The sequence below is a fragment of the Gorilla gorilla genome, chromosome 6, assembly GCF_029281585.2.
Source record: "Gorilla gorilla gorilla isolate KB3781 chromosome 6, NHGRI_mGorGor1-v2.1_pri, whole genome shotgun sequence".
Taxonomy (NCBI): domain Eukaryota; kingdom Metazoa; phylum Chordata; class Mammalia; order Primates; family Hominidae; genus Gorilla; species Gorilla gorilla.
In genome coordinates, this window is record NC_073230.2 from 27,396,854 (window position 1) to 27,419,192 (window position 22,339).

At 38.2% G+C, this 22,339-nt stretch overlaps 1 protein-coding gene across 1 annotated transcript in view; it reads right to left on the bottom strand.

Moving 5' to 3' along the window:
• MACC1 (MET transcriptional regulator MACC1) overlaps window positions 1-22,339 on the bottom strand; it is a 310,452-nt gene that overhangs the window by 22,042 nt on the left and 266,071 nt on the right. Inside the window, exons 11-13 of the mRNA XM_055392492.2 lie at window positions 20,471-20,543; window positions 19,671-19,756; window positions 16,428-16,538 (exon numbers count right to left, since the gene is read on the bottom strand). The gene's annotated coding sequence lies outside the window, so the exon portion shown is untranslated. The remainder of the gene's footprint in view (window positions 1-16,427; window positions 16,539-19,670; window positions 19,757-20,470; window positions 20,544-22,339) is intronic.

Consider the following 22,339-nt stretch of genomic DNA (forward strand, 5'->3'; position numbering starts at 1 on the left):
CCAGTAATCATATCCTTTGGCTTTTCATTAGTCTCTATAGGTGTTAGGCAGTCAGTCAATAAGTTTTGAGCAACCTATTACTGAATGCGTCAATATATGCTAATAACGGAATTTTTTGCCTCAGTTGGGTGCAGTAAATATTGCTCACATCATAGTTCAATGTCTATTTGAGAATTACTACAATGATGCCTGTCCATGAATAATTAATGAGATGCCACGGAGTTAGAGCGAACGGCATTCTATCTACACATAGGCTCCAGTGTCATCAGTGGCTGGTAAGATCAACAGAAGGAGAATCACTGATATTTGTGTAACAGCGAAGCCAGAGTTGTCCCTTTGGTGGTAGACACTTCACTAGGCCTTTTAGACAAACACACCTTCTTAGCAGAGGTGTCAACCCATTGTGTGGCCTGTCCTCAGGATATGTCACCCCTTTAAGTAGGTAGAACATTCCTGTTAGCATTATTTACAATACTAATACCCAGGAAGTATTGGAAATGTGGGACATTGCTAAGAGAGAACCGACTTTAAAAAATAAAGATGGATAATAAATAAGAGCATTTGGGTACGTTAGAAGAAAGTACGTTCAAGAGTAAGTTTTCTCTAGCTTGGCTTCATCAAGTCAGCACCTCTAGGAACTTTGGCCATAGAAGAACCAAGGAAGGGGGCTAAAGCTGTAAATCTAATGATAAAAATTATAACGTAAATCCCACCTTCAAGTTTACTAGTGACTATCATGTTAAGTGATCCAATTTCAATACTGACAATGTGTTTGAAAGATATTTCAATTGCTCTAGTGCTCTAGAGATTATTGCTTTGTGTATGTATATTATATGTGTGTATGTGTTTATATGTATACATACATATATAAATATGTATGTATATTTTTATATGTATATATACCCAAATATATAAATATGCCTATATGTGTACATATAGACATGTACACATACACACATACATGTATGACAGAGGTGTATATATCACAGAGGTGTATATGTGTATATATACATATATGTGTATGTCTGTGTATATACACATGTGTATGCATATACATATATGTATGCATATACATATATGTGTGTATACATATACATATATGTATGTGCACATATGCATATATGTATATGCACATATATGTATATGCACGTATATGTACACATATGTGTATATGTCTATGTATACACATACATATATTTATACACAAAATATTTGTTTACACACACACACACACACACACACAGAGAAAAGGACAAACAGGAGAAATACAGATAGACCCCTAAGCAAAGAGGGTTACAAAAATGTGATGGTACCGACATATAAATAAGCAGGGAAAAGCTGACTTCTTTGTAAAACGCTCCATCTGATAGAACTCTTGGAATACTGCCTCTGAAAATATTAGCATTTAAAAACTTTTGGCAATTCCTGTGTTATCTTTAAAATGAATGTAAGTTTAACAATTGATACCACTTATTTTCCTCACCTGCGCATTTCACCATTCTTTACTCTTCTGCTTTCTAGGAAGGAGGAGCACCCTAGGTCTAGAGTAGGGTTTCTCAGACTGGGTTCCTTGGAGAAGCCTCAGGGAGTCTGTGTACCATGCAATGTTTTATGCAAGAGGTTATTTTTATTGTACTTTTGCAGTTTGTTTGAGGAGGCTGTCAGTCACTCTGTTTCAATGTTAAGAGGTTTTAAGAGTGATAATAAAAAAGAAGATATATATTTATTTTTTTGCCAATCCATGGCCAATTCTTCCATCCATATAGTATTTTCCTTTGGGAATTTCTAATGTTCCAACCTCCAACCTGAGGGATGGAGAATGGGTCCTGTTTGTTGGAGGGGATATAGACAGTATGACAAAAAGTTTGTAGTCTAATGTCATTTTAAGGATTTTATTTTCCCATATGTTCTATAGCTACAGAAAGCAGGCATTTTTCTGTTTTTACCACTCACTCTGTGGCATTTTCATGTCAAGGTTATGAGGAATTGTCTAGTGGTGTGTGTGTGTGTGTGTGTGTGTGTGTGCATGCACGGGGAAAAATAATATTTTCTAACTCTAGGGTCAACCTGGGTCTGCCTAAGGATCATCTCTCCATCTCCACCTGCCATGGTGCATAAGATTTACTAACTAACTCATGTTGGACCTGGAAAATCACCAGCAATTTCATTCATATAAATCATCTCAGTGTTTCATGGGGATGGAAAGGCAGAGTAGTAGATGGTCCAGTAATTCATCCTATGATTTCCTGGAGCAAGCCTGAAGATTCCCCTGATTTGGCCTCAATCTGTCTTAATTTTATTTCCTCAGTATACCTAGTCTGTCAGCTTCTTGTGGTCATGAATATGTTCTCTTGTGCCATTGTTGTATCTCCAAGGCCTGCAACACAAGAGGGCTCAGCATAGATTTATGCTGGTGCTACTGGTGTTTTGTTACCATTTTCAGAAACCTTCTTAATTCACTTGACCTACTGAAGAAAATGCGTAAAATTTGCACATGAGATTACTTTGGCTGGGTCCATGAGATAAACAGATGTTCCTGCCAGACAATTCACTCTGCATTAACATAAAGCCAGTGGGGAAAGAAAAATGATATGTTTCATTAAGTTGTGGCAGCCTGCTCTTGTATTCATCAATTTATACTTTACTAAAAATGTCTGTTGGCTAATGTGTAGAGATGATCATAATAAATGTTAATCGCTTCTAGCAGTTTATCTTTCCAATCACGATCATCCCTTTGCTCTCATTCCAATTTCAATCAAAACACACAGATGTAGAGTTTATTGGGATGAGACAGGCTGGAGATTTATAGTCAATGTACCTCCCAGCAATTAAGAGGACGTATCCAAACAACTCCCATCTAAGTTGATTAAAATCTAGGCCTATTTATCCTGAAAATTAGAAATTTTTATAAAATAAAAACACAATTATACATTCTAAAAAGACCAGTCAAGTTAATATCTTGCATTTTTATTCAGACAGTAGCACTTGGGAACACATTGCTCTACTGCTTTTCCTTGACCACTGGCACCCCATGATTCAGACATTTCCTTTTCAATTTAGCAGATGAGATCTGAAAAATCATATAGCAAAAAATACACATGTAAATATATTTTAATATATATTAAAGGCTGAAGAATGCAACCTTAAAGCTGAACATCTATTTACAAAAAGTTGGTAGGATTGTAGAAAACTGCCTTTAAAAAATGATTTAAGCTGAGTTTTAAAAGTTCAAAAATATACATTAGTAAGTTTTTGAATAAATGTAAGGAAAGTAGATATATTTGTCAGTAGTTAAAATATTCAACTCTTCTTCGGGTGTCAGCACCCTTATTCTCCTCTTAAAATGATATGCTATGGTTTGAATGTTTCCCCCAGCTTCCATGTGTTGGAAACCTAATTCCCATTGCAACAGTGCTGAGAGGTAGGGCTTTTAAATGGTGATTAGTTCATGAGGTCTCTGCCCTCATGAACAGATTAATGGCATTATGCTGGGAGTTATCACAGGAGTGAATTACTAATAAGATAACTCTTTTCTGTATCATCCTAATGAAAAGAATGAATCTGGCCCACTTTCTCTCTTGCCTCATCTTGTGCTCTCCCGCTCTTCCACCTTCAGCCATGGGATGATGTGGCAAAAACAACCTTACCAGATGCTAGCACTTTGATGTGGGACTTTCCAGCCTCAGAACTGTGCAAATTTTATTTTCTTTGTAAATTATCCCATGTATGGCATTCTGTTGTAGCAACACAAAGAAGACTAAGACACCATCCCTCCATCTCTCCTAATTCTTGTGGTATTACTGGAGCTGCTTCCTTCTGTAACTACAAAGGTGAGTATATGACCTGACCTGGCAATCAGGGTAACACATTCCTCTGACTAGAGCAATTAGTTCATCCTTGGTTATGACCAAACCATAGCTCAATGAGGCTCAGTTCTGGGTCTTTTTTGAACCTCTTAGTAGAGGAAAGCTGAGCTGCTGAAAAGAGATAATAATCTTAGAGTAACAAGCATTCATATTACAGTAAAAAAGAGACAATATAACAGTAGATTTAAACAAAGAATAATAGACCTGAGATTGAAAGACAAGTAATTGGAAATTTTATTGCATCCCTGGATGCAGTCAGCCTTTAAACTAATATTCTAAAACTTTTTTTAAAAAGTATTTTTTAAAGTTTTGTTTCTTAAAATCTATTATATACAGTTCATATATATAATGTCTATAATAAAATGTATATACTATATAAATTTATATACTATATAAATTTATATATATATATATATATATATAAAATATATATTTAAAACACTGGAGAGTCCCCAAAGACATTCCTGCCTATTTCCCCCTCTAAATTCTAGACTGTCAAGTAGCTGGTGAGACAGCTAAGCGGTCAGATAAGTTGATGAACCATTTTCTTCTAATTTAGCAAAGTTCAGTGGTGACCTTGAGATAAGTAGTATTAGTAGATTAGTAGACGACCCAAGCTTGATTGGAATGGATTTAATAGCAATTGAAAAGAGAAATTGAAATAGAGGTTAGGTATTTTTGTTGAGGTCTTCTGTGGGGGCAGCAAACAAATGCTGGCAGGCAGGAGAAGTGGGGCCAATAACATTCACATTATTGAGAATTATTACTGCATATAACTGAAATTGTAGTCTACCTGACCATAAACGATTGCCCAAGAATGGGTCACCAACAAAGGTGAGTCAATGTATAGACTGACGATGGCAAATAATTATCTGGTATGAAAGAAGTGACTTGCAGAGATGATGGCAATAATTGGACCAATCTTAGAGTCTTTCCAAAAGCATTTGAATCAGAAACATTGAACCAGAAATAGTTGAGATGCTGGTAGAAACAGAAAAGGCTCAAAAACATACTAAGTCAAACAGAATCAGATAATGTAAATTAATGATTTTTAATAGCAGTTCACAGTGACTAGAAGAATCAACAAAATCCCATTTTTACCAAGAAGACTCTAGGCTATCTCAGTCACCTTAGCAATGGTGGATTCTAAAGAACTGCTCAGATTTTGTGAGACTCAATTTCAAATTTCTTACCGTGTTTTCCTGAATTTACTATGTAAAAGGCAATGCATTCACATGGTGCACAATCCCAAGGGTGCAACAGGATTTACAGTAAAAATCTTCCTGCTGCCCCCACTCCCAAGTACCTAGTTTTTCACTCTGAGGCAACAACTTATCAGTGGTCTGCATACACTTCTAGAGTAATTGTGTGTATTAAACCGATACGTGTATAAAAGTATGTATGGGTGTATATGTGCCCACATGTACATGCTTTTATCAAAAAACATGGAAATTAATTTATGCCAGTGCATAAAAAACTTCCTCATTCTTTTTTTTAGCAGTGGATGCAACATGGTGTAACCATGTCCCATCTTGATGGACATGGGATTATTTCCTATCTTTGGCTTTTTTACATAAAACTGCAGTGAGGAACTTTACATCCAAGTCGTTTTGCATGCACAAAGTTCATCTACATAATGTATTTCAGAAGTTAAATTCCAGAATTAAATGAGCAGGTGTTTATAACTCTGACAGGTGTTGCCAAATGACTTTCCACAGTGGTTGTAAAAAAGTTACATTTCTATGAAAGTTGTTTCCCCACATCCTAGAAAACAGAGTTCACGATCAAATAATATTTTTAAGTATTTGCCTATCAAAAGGTAATATGTATCTCAATATAGGTTTAAATCATAATTATCTTATTATGAGAGCAGCTAGGAATATTTTCACATACTTAAGAGCCACTCCTATTTTATGTTTATAAAATATTTATTTCTTCTTTGGGTTGTTGATCATTTTCCTTATAAAGTGTAGTGCCCCTTTCTATGAGACAGAAATTAGCTTTTTGTCTAATATTCATTGTAAATACTTTTAAACTGTTTTCTCTTTGTTTTTATTTCTTCATGATGCATTTTTCTGTGAAAGAAGATTTCACATGTGTGTCTGTGTACATGTGTGCATGCTTGGTAGTTGAATTTATTAAAATGTTTCTTTAATATGACTTCCAGATTATGTGTAATATCTAGAAAGGTCTTTCTTAATCAGAATTATAAAACAATTATTTTCCATTTTTAAAATACTTCTATTTACCTTTTTTATAGTTAAATCTCTAATTCATTTTTAAATAACCAGTGTCTAAGATGTGAAAAGCTAATCTAATTTATCCGATTTTTTCTTCTTTCCCAGAATGAATATCTAGTTTTCCCAATACTCATTAAATTCAATATTTCCAACTGATTTAAAATATTTTGTTTATCATATACTAAATTTTGATATTTTCAGAACTCTCTCTTCAGTTTTCATTTGGTTCCATTTAATTTGTTCATTCATTGGTAATAAACTATCTTAACTTGTGTAACTAATTCATGTATATTAATATAATTTTATAATATATTTAGTGCTCTCATTACTTTTCATTTATTATTGCTAATATTTTTAACATATGAAATTTAGAATCTCAACTGTGCATTATTGATCAGTTCCATTTCCTAACCAAGGAATAAAAGTTTAGTAATGACACATCTATGAGAAAAACTTGCTCAAATATTCATGTTTCTTCTCTCTCTCTCTCTCTCTCTATATATATATATAAAGATATATATATAGTTGATATATATATATGGTTGATATATATATAGTTTATATCTATCTATCTGTCTGTCTGTCTGTCTGTCTGTCTATCTATCTATCTATCTATCTATCTATCTATCTATCTATCTATCGATAGATAGATATCTTTCTCTCTCTCAGCAATGGTAAGCTCTCTCCTTTCCCTGGCTCCAAAGTTCTCAGTTTGATACACTTTTGGTATTTGTCTCCACCCAAATCTCATGTTGGATTACAATCCCCAATACTGAAGGTAGGGGATGGTTGAAAGCGTTTGGATCCTGGGGGTGGATCTCTCATGGCTTGGTGCTGTCTTCGTGATAGTGTGTGAGTTCTTGGTCATTTAAAAGTGTGTGGCACCTCCCCACCCCCACTCTCTTTGTCCATTACGCCTGCTTTTGCCAAGTGACATGCCCACATCCTAGAAAACAGAGGTCATTATTAAACAATATTTTTAAATATTTGCCTATCAAAAAGCAATATGTACATCATTATAGTTTTAAATCATAATTCTCAATAAATTCCACCATGATTGTGATTGTAAGCTTCCTGAGGCCTCCCTAGAGGCTGAGCAGATGCTGGCACAATGCCAGCAGTAAAGCCTGCAGAACCATGAACCAATTAAATATCTTTATAAATTACCCAGTCTCCGGTATTTTCTTTACAGCATTGCATGAACAAACTCATTAATATATAATATTTGTACCGAGAAGTGGGGCATTGCTGTGAAGATACCTGAAAATGTGGAAGTGATTGAAATTAGGTAACAAGCTGAAGAAGCAAATGCAAGGGGTTTGAGTCAACAGGAAAACTCTGCGGAATTCTTTAAAGACATCGATGTGACTAGTTGTACAACACCTATGATGGAAGAGTAGAAGGTAAGGCTAGAGAAATAAACAGAACAGTTTTGAGAGCCTTCAATAACATAATTTATCAGAGAAGTACTCTTTTTTTTTTTGTATACTTTAAGTTCTAGGGTACATGTGCACAACCTGCAGGTTTGTTACATATGTATACGTATGCCACGTTGGTTTGCTGCACCCATTAACTCGTCATTTACATTAGGTATTTCTCCTAATGCTATCCCTTCCACATCCCCCCACCCCACAACAGGCCCCAGTAGGTGATGTTCCCTGCCCTGTGTCCAAGTGTTCTCATTGTTCAACTCCCACCTATGAGAGAGAACATGCAGTGTTTGGTTTTCTCTCCTTGTGATAGTTTGCTCAGAATGATTGTTTCCAGCTTATTCCATGTCCCTACAAGGGACATGAACTCATTCTTTTTTTATGGGTGCATAGTATTCTATGGTGTATATGTGCCACATTGTTGGACATTTGGGTTGGTTCCAAGTCTTCGCTATAGTGAATAGTGTTGCAGTAAACATACGTGTGCATGTGTCTTTATAGTTGCATGATTTATAATCCTTTGGGTATATACCTAGTAATGAGTTTGCTGGGTCAAGTGGTATTTCTAGTTCTAGATCCTTGAGGAATCACCATGCTGTCTTTCACAATGGTTGAACTAGTTTACAATTCCACCAACAGTGTAAAAGTGTTCCTATTTCTCCACATCCTCTGCAGTACCTGTTGTTTCCTGACTTTTTAATGATCGCCATTCTAACAGGTGTGAGATCATATTTCATTGTGGTTTTGATTTGCATTTCTCTAATGACCAGTGATGATGAGCATTTTTTCATGTCTCTGTTGGCTGCATAAATGTCTTCTTCTGAGAAGTGTCTGTTCATATCCTTTGCCCACTTTTTGATGGGGTTGTTTGATTTTTTTCATGTAAATTTGTTTGAGTTCATTGTAGATTCTGAATATTAGCCCTTTGTCAGGTGGGTAGATTGCAAAAATTTTCTCCCATTCTGTAGGTTGCCTGTTCACTCTGATGGTAGTTTCTTTTGCTGTACAGAAGCTCTTTACTTTAATTAGATCCCATTTGTGTATTTTGGCTTTTGTTGCCATTGCTTTGGTATTTTAGTCATGCAGTCCTTGCCCATGCCTATGTCCTGAATGGTATTGCCTAGGTTTTCTTCTAGGGTTTTTATGGTTTTAGATCTCATATTTAAGTCTTTAATCCATCTTGAATTAATTTTTGTGTCAGGTGTAACGAAGGGATCCAGTTTGAGCTTTCTTCATATGGCTAGCCAGTTTTCCCAGCACCATTTGTTAAATAGGGAATCCTTTCCCCATTTCTTGTTTTTGTCAGGTTTGTCAAAGATCAGATGGTTGTAGATGTGTGGTGTTATTTCTGAGGTCTCTGTTCTGTTCCATTGGTCTATCTCTCTGTTTTGGTACCAGTACCATGCTGTTTTGGTTACTGTAACCTTGTAGGATAGTTTGAAGTCAGGTAGCATGATGCCTCCAGCTTTATACTTTTCGCTTAGGATTGTCTTGGCAATGAAAGCTTTTTGGTTCCATATGAACTTTAAAGTAGTTTCTTCCAATTCTGTCAAGAAAGTCATTGGTAGCTTGATGGGGATGGCATTGAATCTATAAATTACCTTGGGCAGTATGGTCATTTTCACAATATTGATTCTTCCTATCCATGGGCATGGAATGTTCTTCCATTTGTTTGTATCCTCTTTTATTTAATTGAGCAGTGGTTTGTAGTTCTCCTTGAAGAGGTCCTTCACATCCTTTGTAAGCCGGATTGTGAGTTATGTTATCCTCTTTGTAGCAATTGTGAATGGGAGTTCACTCATGATTTGGCTGTTTGTCTGTTATTGGTGTATAGGAATGCTTGTGATTTTTGCACATTGATTTTGTATCCTGAGACTTTGCTGAAGTTGCTTATCAGTTTAAGGAGATTCTGGGCTGAGACAGTGGGGTTTTCTAAATATACAATCATGTCATCTGCAAACAGGGACAATTTGACTTCCTCTTTTCCTAATTGAATACCCTTTATTTCTTTCTCTTGCCTGATTGCCCTGGCTAGAACTTCCAATACTATGTTGAATAGGATTGGTGAGAGAGAGCATCCCTGTCTTGTGCCAGTTTTCAAAGGGAATGCTTCCAGTTTTTTCCCATTCAGTATGATATTAGCTGTGGGTTTGTCATAAATAGCTCTTATTATTTTGAGATATGTTCCATCAATATCTAGTTTATTGGGAGTTTTTAGCATGAAGAGCTGTTAAATTTTGTCAAAGGCCTTTTCAGCATCTATTGAAATAATCATGTGGTTTTTGTCATTGGTTGTGTTTATGTGATGGATTACGTTTATTGATTTGCATATGTTGAACCAGCCTTGCATTCCAGGGATGAAGCCCACTTGATCATGGTGGATAAGCTTTTTGATCTGCTGCTGGATTTGGTTTGCCAGTATTTTACTGAGAATTTTTGTATTGATGTTCTTCAGGGATATTGGTCTAAAATTCTCTTTTTTTGTTGTGTCTCTGCCAGGCTTTGTTATCAGGATGATGCTGGCCTCATAAAATGAGTTAGGGAGGATTCCCTCTTTTTCTATTGATTGGAATAGTTTCAGAAGGAATGGTACCAGCTCCTTGTTGTACCTCTGGTAGAATTCGGCTGTGAATCTGACTGGCCCTAGACTTTTTTTGGTTGGTAAGCTGTTAATTATTGCCTCAATTTCAGAGCCTGTTATTGGCCTATGCAGGAATTCAACTTCTTCCTGGTTTAGTCTTGGGAGGGTGTATGTGTCCAGGAATTTATCCATTTCTTCTAGATTTTCTAGTTTATTTGCATAGAGGTGTTTTTAGTATTCTCTGATGATAATTCGTATTTCTGTGGGATCAGTGGTGATATCCCCTTTGTCATTTTTTATTGCGTCTATTTGTTTCTTCTCTCTTTGCTTCTTTATTAGTCTTGCTAGCAGTCTATCAATTTTGTTGATCTTTTCAAAAAACCAGCTCTTGATTCATTGATTTTTTGAAGGGTTTTTTGTGTCTCTGTTTCCTTCAGTTCTGCTCTGATCTTAGTTATTTCTTGCCTTCTGTTAGCTTTTGAACGTGTTTGCTCTTGCTTCTCTAGTTCTTTTAATTGTGATGTTAGGGTGTCAGTTTTAGATCTTTCCTGCTTTCTCTTGTGGGCGTTTAGTGCTATAAATTTCCCTCTACACACTGTTTGAATGTGTCCCAGAGATTCTGGTATGTTGTGTCTTTGTTCTTGTTGGTTTCAAAGAACATCTTTATTTCTGCCTTGATTTCATTATTTGCCCAGTAGTCATTCAGGAGGAGGTTGTTCAATTTTCATGTTGTTGTGCAGTTTTGAGTGAGTTTGTTAATCCTGAGTTTAATTTGTTTGCACTGTGGTCTGAGAGACAGTTTGTTGTGATTTCTGTTCTTTTACATTTGCTGAGGAGTGCTTTACTTCCAACTATGTGGTCAATTTTGGAATAAGTGTGATGTGGTGCTGAGAAGAATGTATATTCTGTTGATTTGGGGTGGAGAGTTCTGTAGATGTCTATTAGGTATGGTTGGTGCAGAGCTGAGTTCAAGTCCTGGATATCCTTGTTAACCTTCTGTCTTGTTGATTTAATATTTACAGTGGGGTGTTAAAGTCTCCCATTATTATTGTGTGGGAGTCTAAGTCTCTTCATAGGTCTCTAAGGACTTGCTTTATGAATCTGGGTACTCCTGTATTGGTTGCATATGTATTTAGCATAGTTAGTTCTTCTTGTTGAATTGATCCCTTTACCATTATGTAATGGCCTTCTTTGATCTTTGTTGGTTTAAAGTCTGTTTTATCAGAGACTAGGATTGCAACCCCTGCTTTTTTTTGCTTTCCATTTGCTTCATTGATCTTCCTCCATCTCTTTAATTTCAGCCTATGTGTGTCTGCATGTGACATGGGTCTCCTGCATATAGCACACTGATGGGTCTTGAATCTTTATCCAATTTGCCAGTCTGTGTCTTTTAATTGGGGCATTTAGCCCATTTACATTTAAGGTTAATACTGTTATGTGTGAATTTGTTCCTGTCATTATGATGTTAGCTGGTTGTTTTGCCCATTAGTTGAAGCAGTTTCTTCCTAGCATCGATGGTCTTTACAATTTGGCATGTTTTTGCAGTGGCTGGTACCAGTTGTTCCTTTTCATGTTTAGTGCTTCCTTCAGGAGCTCTAGTAAGGCAGGCCTGGTGGTGACAAAATCTCTCAGCATTTGCTTGTCTGTAAAGGATTTTATTTCTCCTTCACTTATGAAGCTTAGTTTGGCTGGATGTGAAATTCTGGGTGGAAAATTCTTTTCTTTGAGAATGTTGAATATCGGCCCCCACTCTCTTCTGGCTTGTAGAGTTTCTGCCGAGAGATCAGCTGTTAGTCTGATGGACTTCCCGTTGTGGGTAACCTGATCTTTCTCTCTGGCCGCCCTTAACATTTTTTCCTTCATTTCAACCTTGGTGAATCTGACAGTTTTGTGTCTTGGGGTTGCTCTTCTCAAGGAGTATCTTTGTGGTGTTCTCTGTATTTCCTGAATTTGAATGTTGGCCTGCCTTGCTAGATTGGGGAAGTTCTCCTGGATAATATCCTGCAGAGTGTTTTCCAACTTGATTCCATTCTCCCCGCTACTTTCAGGTACACCAATCAAACAATTTGGTCTTTTCACCTCGTCCCATATTTCTTGGAGGCTTTGTTCATTTCTTTTTACTCTTTTTTCTCTAAACTTCTCTTCTCGCTTCATTTCATTAATTTGATCTTCAGTCACTGATACTCTTTCTTCCACTTGATCGAATCGGCTACTGAAGTTTGTGCATGTGTCACGTAGTTCTCGTGCCATGGTTTTCAGCTCCAGCAGGTCATTTAAGCTCTTCTCTACACTGTTTATTCTAGTTAGCCATTTGTCTAATCGTTTTTCAAGGTTTGTAGCTTCCTTGCTATGGGTTCCAACATCCTCCTTTAGCTCAGAGAAGTTTGTTATTACTGATCTTCTGAAGCCTACTTCTGTCAACTCGTCAAAGTCATTCTCCATCCAGCTTGGTTCCTTTGCTGGCGAGGAGCTGCGATCCTTTGGAGCAGAAGAGGCACTCTGCTTTTTAGAATTTTCAGCTTTTTTGCTCTGGTTTGTCCCCATCTTTGTGGTTTTATCTACCTTTACTGTTTGATGATGGTGACCTACAGTTGGAGTTTTGGTGTGGATGTCCTTTCTGTTGATGTTGATACTATTCCTTTCTGTTTGTTAGTTTTACTTCTAACAGTCAGGTCCCTCAGCTGCAGGTCTGTTGGAGTTTGCTGGAGGTCCACTCCAGACCCTGTTTGCCTGGGTACTACCAGCGGAGGCTGCAGAACAGCTAATATTGCTGCCTGATCCTTCCTCTGGAAGCTTTGTCTCAGAGGGGCACCCGGCTTTATGAGGTGTCAGTCAGCCCCTACTGGGAGGTGTCTCCCAGTTAGGCTACACAGGGGTTAGGGACCCACTTAAGGAAGCAGTCTGTCCATTCTCAGAGCTCAAACACCGTGCTGGGAGAACCACTGCTCTCTTCAGAGCTATCAGACAGGGACGTTTAAGTCTGTAGAAGTTTCTGCTGCCTTTTGTTCAGCTATGCCCTGCCCCCAGAGGTGGAGTCTACAAAGGCAGGCAGGCCTCCTTGAGCTGCAGTGGGCTCCGCCCTGTTCAAGCTTCCAGGCCACTTTACCTACTTAAGCCTCAGCTATGGCGGACACCCCTCCCCCAACCAGGCTGCTGCCTTGCAATTTGATCTCAGACTGCCACGCTAGCCTTGAGCAAGGCTCGTGGGCATGGGACCCACTAAGCCAGGCACGGGATATACTCTCCTGGTATGCCATTTGCTAAGACTGTTGGAAAAGCACAGTACTGGGGTGGCAATGTCCTGATTTTCCAGGTACAGTCTGTCATGGATTCCCTTGGCTAGGAAAGGGAAATCCCTCAACCCCTTGGACTTCCTGGGTGAGGTGATGCCTCGCCCTGCTTTGGCTTGCCCTCTGTGGGCTGCACCCACTGTCCAACCAGTCCCAATGAGATGAATCAGGTACCTCAGTTAGAAATGCAGAAATCACCTGTCTTCTGCATTGATCATGTTGGGAGCAGCAGACCAAAGCTGTTCCTGTTTGGCCATCTTGGAAAGGACCCCCCAGAGAAGTACTCTTATTATGCACTGTATTATATGTCCGACTAATTCTCTTTGGTTGCCACACATAAAACTTACTAGTGTGTGCGGTGGGTTACGGTTTAAAATTATCTTCACATGCTTCTTACCATTAATTCTCAAAACAACCATATTTTATGTAAGAATAAACTATCTTAGAGAGGCTAAGGTACGTAGTTTTCTAGTAACTGATAATGGCAGGATTTGAACACAAATCTTCTGGATACCAAATCCCCATTGCACTTGTGTTTCCCAAGAATGCTTGGCTCATTCTGGTCATTTCCTAGGGATCTGTGAGAATTTAAACTTCACAGATAATTTAGGGTATCTGGTGGAAAAAAATTCTAAGAACCAAAACATTTCAATGTGACTTGGTTGCTTCTAACAACCTAACTTGAGATGAGGGTACAAATAAATAACTTAAAGTTGAAACTTATATTTAAAAGGGAAGCAGAGCATAAAAGTTTAGAAAATTTACAGCCTGGTCATGTGGCAGAGAAAGAAAAAGCTTTTACTGGAGCAATCATTTGCTAGAGAAAGTTGCATAACTAAAAGGGAGCCAAGTGCTGATAGCCAAGATGATAGGAAAAAGGCCTTGAAGGCATTTCAGAGACCTTTGCAGCAGCCCCTCTCATCACAGTCCTGAATGCCTAGGAGGGAAGAATGGTTTTGTGGGACAGGCCTAGGGCCTTGCTGCCCTGCACAGTCTCAGGACATTGTTCCCTACATCCTGGCTGTTCCAGATCCAGCCTTGGCTCAAACGGGCCCAGGTATAGCTTGGTCCATAGCTCCAGAGGGTGCATGAGAGGGTGCATGCTGTAAGCTTAGGCAGCTTCTATGTAAAGTTAAGTTTTCAGGTACACAGAGTGTAAGAGTTGAGCCTTGGTACTCTCAGCCTAGATTTCAGAGGATATATGAGAAAGTCTCTGTGTCCAGGCAGAAGCCTGCTGTTGTGATGGAGCCCCTCACAGAGAGCCTCTACTAAGGGAGTGTGGAGGAGAAAATGTGGAGTTGGAGGCCTCACACAGAGTCCCCACTGGGGCATTGCCTAGTGAAACTGTGGGAAGAAGGCCACCATCCTCCAGACCTGAGAATGGTAGATATACCAGTAGCTTGCACTCTGCATGTAGTAAAGGGGCAGTCACTCAACTCCAGCCTGTGAGAGCAGCCTTGGGGTATGCACTCTGCAAAGCCACAGGTGGAGCTGCCTAAGGCCTTGAGAGCCCACCTTCTGCACCCATTTTCCCTGGATGGGGGACATGTAGTCAATGGAGATGACTTTGGAGTTTTAAGACTTAATGACTGCCCCGTGGGGTTTTGAACTTGTATGGGGCATGTAGCCCCTTTCTTTTTGATGACTTCTGTCTTTTGGAACAGGAATGTTTACCCAATGCCTGAACTCCCATTGTATCTTGGAAGCAACTAACTTATTATTTATTTATTTTTACAGCTCATAGGTAAAAGAAACTCATTTCCAGATAATACTGTGGATTTGGAACTTGGGACTTTTGGATTAATGCTGGAATGAGTTAAGATTTTGGGGGGACTACTGAGAAGAGATTATTATATTTTGAAATGTGAGGACATAAGATTTGAAGGGGGCCAGGGTGAAATGATACAGTTCAAATACATGACCCCATCCAAATCTCCCTCGTAGCTTGGTGCTGTCTTTGTGATAGTGAGTTCTCATCAGATGTGTTCCTTTAGAAGTATGTGGCACCTCCCCACCCCAATCGCTTTCTTGCTCCTGCTTTTGCCAAGTGACATGCCTGCTCCCCCTCTGCCTTTTGCCATGACTGTAAGCTTCCTGAGGCCTTTCTAGACGGTGAGCAGATGCCAGCACCATGCTTCCTGTAAAGCCTGCAGAATCCTGAGCCAGTTAAATCTCTTTTCTTTATAAATTACCCAGTCTCGGATATTTCTTTATAGCAATGTGAGAATGGCCTAATAAACAGTTCTTATAAGATTGATGACTACGGAAAAACACAAGTGAGATGGAGATTTGGTGTTCAGAGCATTTGTGTTCAAATCCCACCATTACCAGTTACTAGCAAACTAAGTAACTTAGCCTCTCTAAGGGAGTTTGCTTTTACACAAAATATAGTTGTTTTGAGAATTAAATGGTAGGAAGCCTGCAAAGATAATTTTAACCTGTAACCAGTTGCACATACTAGTCAGATTTATGTGTGATGACCAAAGGGAATTAATCAGAAAGATATAGTAGATAGTGCACAATGAGAGCACTTCTCAGATAAGCAATGTTATTGAGGGCTTTCAAAAGTGTTCTGTATCTTTCCCAAGCCTTGCATTTTTTTTTTTTAATTGAGATGGAGTCTCACTCTATCACCCAGGCTGGAGTGCAGTGGTACAGTCTCGGCTTACTGCAACCTCTGCCACCCATGTTCAAGCAATTCTCCTGCCTCAGCCCCTCGAGTAGCTGGGATTACAGGCGCCTGCCACTACACCTGGTTAATTTTTGTATTTTTAGTAGAGACGGGGTTTCACCATTTTGGCCAGTCTGGTCTTCAACTCCTGACCTCATGATCTGCCCGCCTTGGCCCCCCAAAGTGCTGGGATTACAGGCATGAGCCACCGTGCCTGGCCCCAAGCCTTGCCTTTTACTCTTCCACCATAGGTGCTGTACAACTAGTCACATCAAAGTCTTTAAATAACTCTGCAGAGTTTTCTTGTTGACTCAAACCTCTTGCATTTGCTTCTTCTGCTCTTACTCACCTTCTCCTCTGCTCCTCCACTATATGTGCTAAGGGTCCAGCGAGCATCTGATTACAGCCTCTTCTTTGGTGTCCGTACTGTCGCATCACCTTCCTCACTCTCCTTGCCCAGCTGAAGATCAGAGAGAGGTTCATCGCATACTAGCTCCCTTCTCCACTCATTACAATTATCTATATATTAATTTTTTCTCCACTCGACTGGGAACTCATGGAGATTTGGGCTTTTGCTTTACTTATCATTACATCCCAGCACCTAACAAAGTATAGGCTATAACAGATACTCAAGAAATGGCTGGCTAAATGAATACAATTATATTGATATGAGAACAAAGTAAAATGTTTTCTGTATAATCAAATGCATATACGAAGGAATTACAAAATATCTAGAATGTAGCAGGTATAAATATCACCTCTATTTCTCTGTTGACTGTTCCCTCCTAAACCCAGGAAAATGACAACGGTGAACTTGCTCTTTCACTACTAACAGATCTTATATTGTAAAAATAATTGTCATCAAGAAAATTTTTACGACTCATATATACCCCATATATGCTAACTTTAGAATCCAGTATTTTAAAACCACGCAGTGTAAAGTTTTTAATATATATATACTTTTTTTAAAACAAATGAGAATGCAGAGAATAATGGGTTTCAATACAGTTTACCTTTGGGAGTACTTTATTCCTCAATTTGTCTATTTTATGTATACTCACATCTGGTTGGTGCTAGTAAAAACTGAATTTCATATTTCTTCTTAATCATTAAAAATACCTAAATAGTTTTTCTAACTTTTAATTTTTATATATCATTGCTTTCTGGTATCACAGGAAATTTTGTGTGTGTGTGTGTGTATGTGTGTGTGTGTCAGAGAGGGAAAGAGAGAGAGAGCAAGAGATTCTGTCATCAGATCCTCTAGACCCTATCTCCACTGTAATGAAGCTTCAGCAAAATTTGAAAGGCCTGTGTGTTTTTGTTTTAATGAATTCATCCCTGAGAAAATGAGTCAGACTAAATTAAAAAGTGGGGCAGTGAAGGAGATTCAGAAAGATAATAGCCCAATATGCCAAGAAGATATAAGCATGGCTGAGCCAATTCATTCTCTGGTGTTTCTTAATTTTCCTTGTGACTTCTAATAATATACCTATTTATTGATACAGACCCCAGAGATATGAATAGAAACAGCATTTTAAAATATATTTGTATGGTTGTTGTAAACATGCAGCCTCTGTTACCCTTTGTAATGCTTAGAAAAAAAGTCATTTAAATTGCGATATTTTTGTAAAGTGCACCTATAGCAAATAACAGAGCCAGTCTGAATTATAAATCCATTTAAGCACTCACTCATCAAAATTAGTAATGCCGAGAAATGGGGCACATTGAAGAAATAGGCTAGATTTAGAATGAGTTAGATAAGATGATATGACTTAAAAGGAAGAGTGACTCAGGACCACAAAGTTAGGTTTACTCTTAGGCTAACTCAACCACCAAAGGGTATACTATTTGCCACCTAAGAATTGGGTACGTTTATGCTCTTACCGCATTGATTTTCAACCAAGCCATGGGTCACTTAACAACATCTGGACACATTTCTGGTTGTCACAACTGAAAGGAGGTGCTATTGGCATTTAGCGGGTAGATGCCAAAGATGTTACTAAACATCCTGCAATCACAGGACAGCTCACACAGCAAAGAATTATTTGCCCCAAAGTGTCAATAGTGTCATGGTTGAGAAATCCTGCTTTACAGGAATTCTCAGGAAGTATTTTTTTTTTATATTGGGCAATGTTGTTATTAACTGAAAAGGTACCTTGGTTACTGTGGTTTTAACTGGAAAATTACATTTAGTTGGAGTATTACCATGCTGAAATATTAATGACTTGGTGACATAATAAAAATCACACTACAAAATTTTTAAAAGTCATTAATTATAAAGAGTTTAGGAAGTTACCACAACCCTTACAGCTGATATTTAGTACTGCATGTTCCAGTTTGCTAATGCTACAATATAACATCTGATAAAACTCTAATTATGAAACAACTTTACAATAAAATTTGATATGAGCATTTCACTGTTATTATTTTTCCCACAATAAGCCCATTTTCTTTTTAGTTGAAATATTAATTATAAATTAACTAACTGAGTTGTGATTATTTAGGCCCTCCCCTTTACTGGAAACAAAACTTAGAGATTGATAATCATTATTAAAAAACACCATTGGTACTGCTCAGAATTTAAAGTGAACTGGCCAGGCGCGGTGGCTCACGCCTGTAATCCCAGCACTTTGGGAGGCTGAGACGGGTGGATCACAAGGTCAGGAGTTCAAGACCAGCCTGTCCAAGATGGTGAAACCCCGTCTCTACTAAAAATTAGCCGGGCATGGTGGCAGGCGCCTGTAGTCCCAGCTACTCGGGAGGCTGAGGCAGGAGAATTCCTTGAACCTGGGAGGCAGAGGTTGCAGTGAGCCGAGATCGTGCCAATGGCACTCTAGCCTGGGTGACAGAGCGAGACTCCATCTCAAAAAAAAAAAAAAAAAAAGAAAAGAAAAGAATTTAAAGTGAACCTAAATCACAGGAGTTTCTCTCTAAGAAAAACCTGGTCCTTGAAATTCACGAAAAGAATAAATAGTATATAATTTCTATCCTTCTTAATATATTTTAGGTCCTCTGAATCTGTTTACCTCTAAGTATTCTCTGCTTGAACAAAGGAAGCTTGAGATGGTTTGGGTCTGTGTCCCTGCCCAAATCTCATGTCCAGCTGAAATCCCCAGTGTTGGAGGTGGGGTCTGGTGGGAACTAATTGGATCATTGGGGTGGATTTCCCTTTTGGTTCTGTTCTCGTGACAGTGAGTTGTCGCAATGCCTAGTTGTTTAAAAGCGTGTAGCACCCCTCGCCTCTTCTTCCTGCTCAGTCAAGTAAAACCTGCCTGCTTCCCCTTCACCTTTTGCCATGATTGAAAATTTTCCGAGGTGTCCCTAGCCATGATTCTTGTACAGCCCGAAGAACCATAAGCCAATTAAACCTCTTTTCTTTATAAATTACTAGTCTCAGATATTTCTTTATAGCAGTGCAAGAACAGACTAATACAGAGCTTTAAAAGGATTTCAATACATTTTAGCTAGTTCTTACAACTATAACCTTAGCTATATTAAATAAAATGCCGTCTTTAATTACCAGAAAATACATGGTAAATTATAAACATAACAACAATAATGCTTAATGAATACCAAATATCGGGGTTCCTACCAAAGGGTGTGTCTTCATATGGTTTGTTTTGGCAAAAAACATAGTACCCAGCATAAATACACTGAAGTTCTGACAAACATTGTGAACTGAAAATACATAAAAAGATACATGTTTTCAGCAAATGTACACAGAAACTGGGTATTATATAACTCATCTGTGATTTTATACTTAAAACCGTATAAGTTTGAGGTATACTCAGTATTTATCTCTGTGAATAACTGACTTTAGAAAAACAAAATATCATTTCCTTCTGGATCATAAAATGCCGTCTGTTCATGCCTGTCTAAAGATCATAGATCCATCAGGTAAATGTAAAGAAAATATCATAACCCAAGTTTCCACTTTTATGTAATAACTCCTACACTGATAAGCAGATTAATTCGCCAGGCTAATTCACCATTTCCTTTCACTCAGGGCTCTTGACAAATCTTATTATTGACTATGTAAATTCATACGTGTTTTTAAAAATTTTGATGTTCTCAAGGTACTGGCCGTATAAATATTTTTTATATGTTGAAGAATGACTCCCAGATGTCTTAAGGAAAATAAGGGGGGAAAAGAGAGATTTAAATTCCATTTACTTTGCTTTGAGTCTTAGTAGAAGAATAAGCTAAAAAATATTTTTTATGTCTGTGGGACTAGGTATGAAAAAATATTTTTTATGATAAAACCATTCAATACTACTCTTATCCATATAGTTCTACATCAGTTCTTCTCTTATATAGTATAATATCATGGTAGTAAATTGTGTTTCAGTAACCCCAAAGTATATAATTTTCTGTGTTAAGGTCTCTCCTCACCTCATTATCATTTTCTAAATTTTTTGCCAAAGGGAAGTTCAGTTCCATATCTCTTGCTTTTCTTTTTGCTTATCTGAAAAAAACAATGAAAGTCATGGAGTTAGTATATTATGATGATTACCTGGAACTGAAAAACAGGTGGTCATTAGGTTATTTTTGTATGTGAAACATTAACAAACCAAATATACCAGTAAGTGGTCTTTATTATCCTTTAGACACCACTCTGTACCTAGGTGATCTCATTCTATTCATTCTATTCCTGGCCTTCCACAGGATTATAATGGGATACCCCAGGGCTGTGTCCCTGACCCCTCTCTTCTCCTTCCAGACCTATACTTAGAAATTCTGTGTCCCATTCCCCAGGTTGCTTTCTCTCCTATTCACTCTTGGCCAGGAAAATTTTCCTATCGTTAGGTGTTACTATGTCCTGCCTTCAAGGGAATATATTCCCACTTAAAAAGAACATTTAGGGAGGCATAATATTAACCCAAAGAAATGTGTGACCCCCAAATTGGTAATTTCAGATTCTAGCATTTGACTAGCTCTAAGAAAGACAGAAAAAGTTTAAGAAACTTAGAATTTATAATATCTTCTGAGAATCTGCTAACTTTTACACATGTGTATCTCAATATTCTTTGACAACACGTGTCTGATGAGGAGTGGCAGACCTTATGAGTCTGCCCTCCAATGAGAACCTTTTGGGAGTTTTTGCATTCCAATCATACTTAGTTTATACTAAACCTTCTCAGTAAGATTGATGCTTATATTTTATCACATATTTTCAGGCTAAAAAACAGGATCCTTTTAAATTTCAAGCTCCACAATATTTTTTCCTTATAAAGAACTGTCACAAATTATTGCTGTTTCTTACCAATAACTAAAGAAACTACTATGGACTGAGTTATACCCTGCCACCAATGTCATTTGTTGAAGTCCTAACTCCCAGTGTGATGGTATTTGGAGATGGGGTCTTTGTAAAATAATCAGGTTTAGATGAGGTCATGAGGGCAGGGGGCCTCATGGTGAGATTACTGCCCTTCTGAGAGTAGACAACAGAGAGTTTGCTTCCTCCCTTTCTCTCTCTCTCTCTCTTTCTCTCCCTTTCTCCACTTTATGATACCATGAAATACCATGAAAAAGCAGCAATTTTCAAGCCAAGAAGAGCAGTTTCACTGGGGAACCAAATCGGCGGGCCTCTTGATCTTGGACTTTTAAGCCCTCAGGACTGTGACTGTGAGAAATAAATTTCTGTTGCTTAAGCCACCCAGTCGGTAGTATTTTTTATGACAGCCCAAGCTGACAAATACACAAATAAATAGAAAAATAATGAATTGATCCCTTTCATTGTCATTATAATGACAATATCAGAAATAAAATACAAAATTTGGCCATAAGAACCCCATGCAAACAAATGAGCTCTTTTATTTTAGTGTAGTTTTTACCAAGATAGGTTCTTTTTTTTTTTTTTTTTTTTTGAGACGGAGTTTTGCTCTTGTCATCCAGGCTGGAGGGCAATGGTGTGATCTCAGCTCACTGCAATCTCCACCTCCTGGGTTCAAGCAATTCTCTTGCCTCAGCCTCTTGAGTAGCTGGGATTACGGGCACCTGCCACCATGCCTGGCTAATTTTTGTATTTTCAGTAGAGATAGGGTTTCACCATCTGGGCCAGGCTGGTCTCGAACTCCTGACCTCAGGTGGTCCACCCGCCTTGGCTGCCCAAAGTGCTGGGATTACAGGCGTGAGCCACCGTGTCCAGCCCAAGATAGGTTCTTAATGCCTCAGTCTAAAGTCTTGCCCTGAGAGTACTGAAAATGTTAGCTATAAGAAGAGCTCTCATGACTTAATGGGCAAACTTGATCCATATGTGTT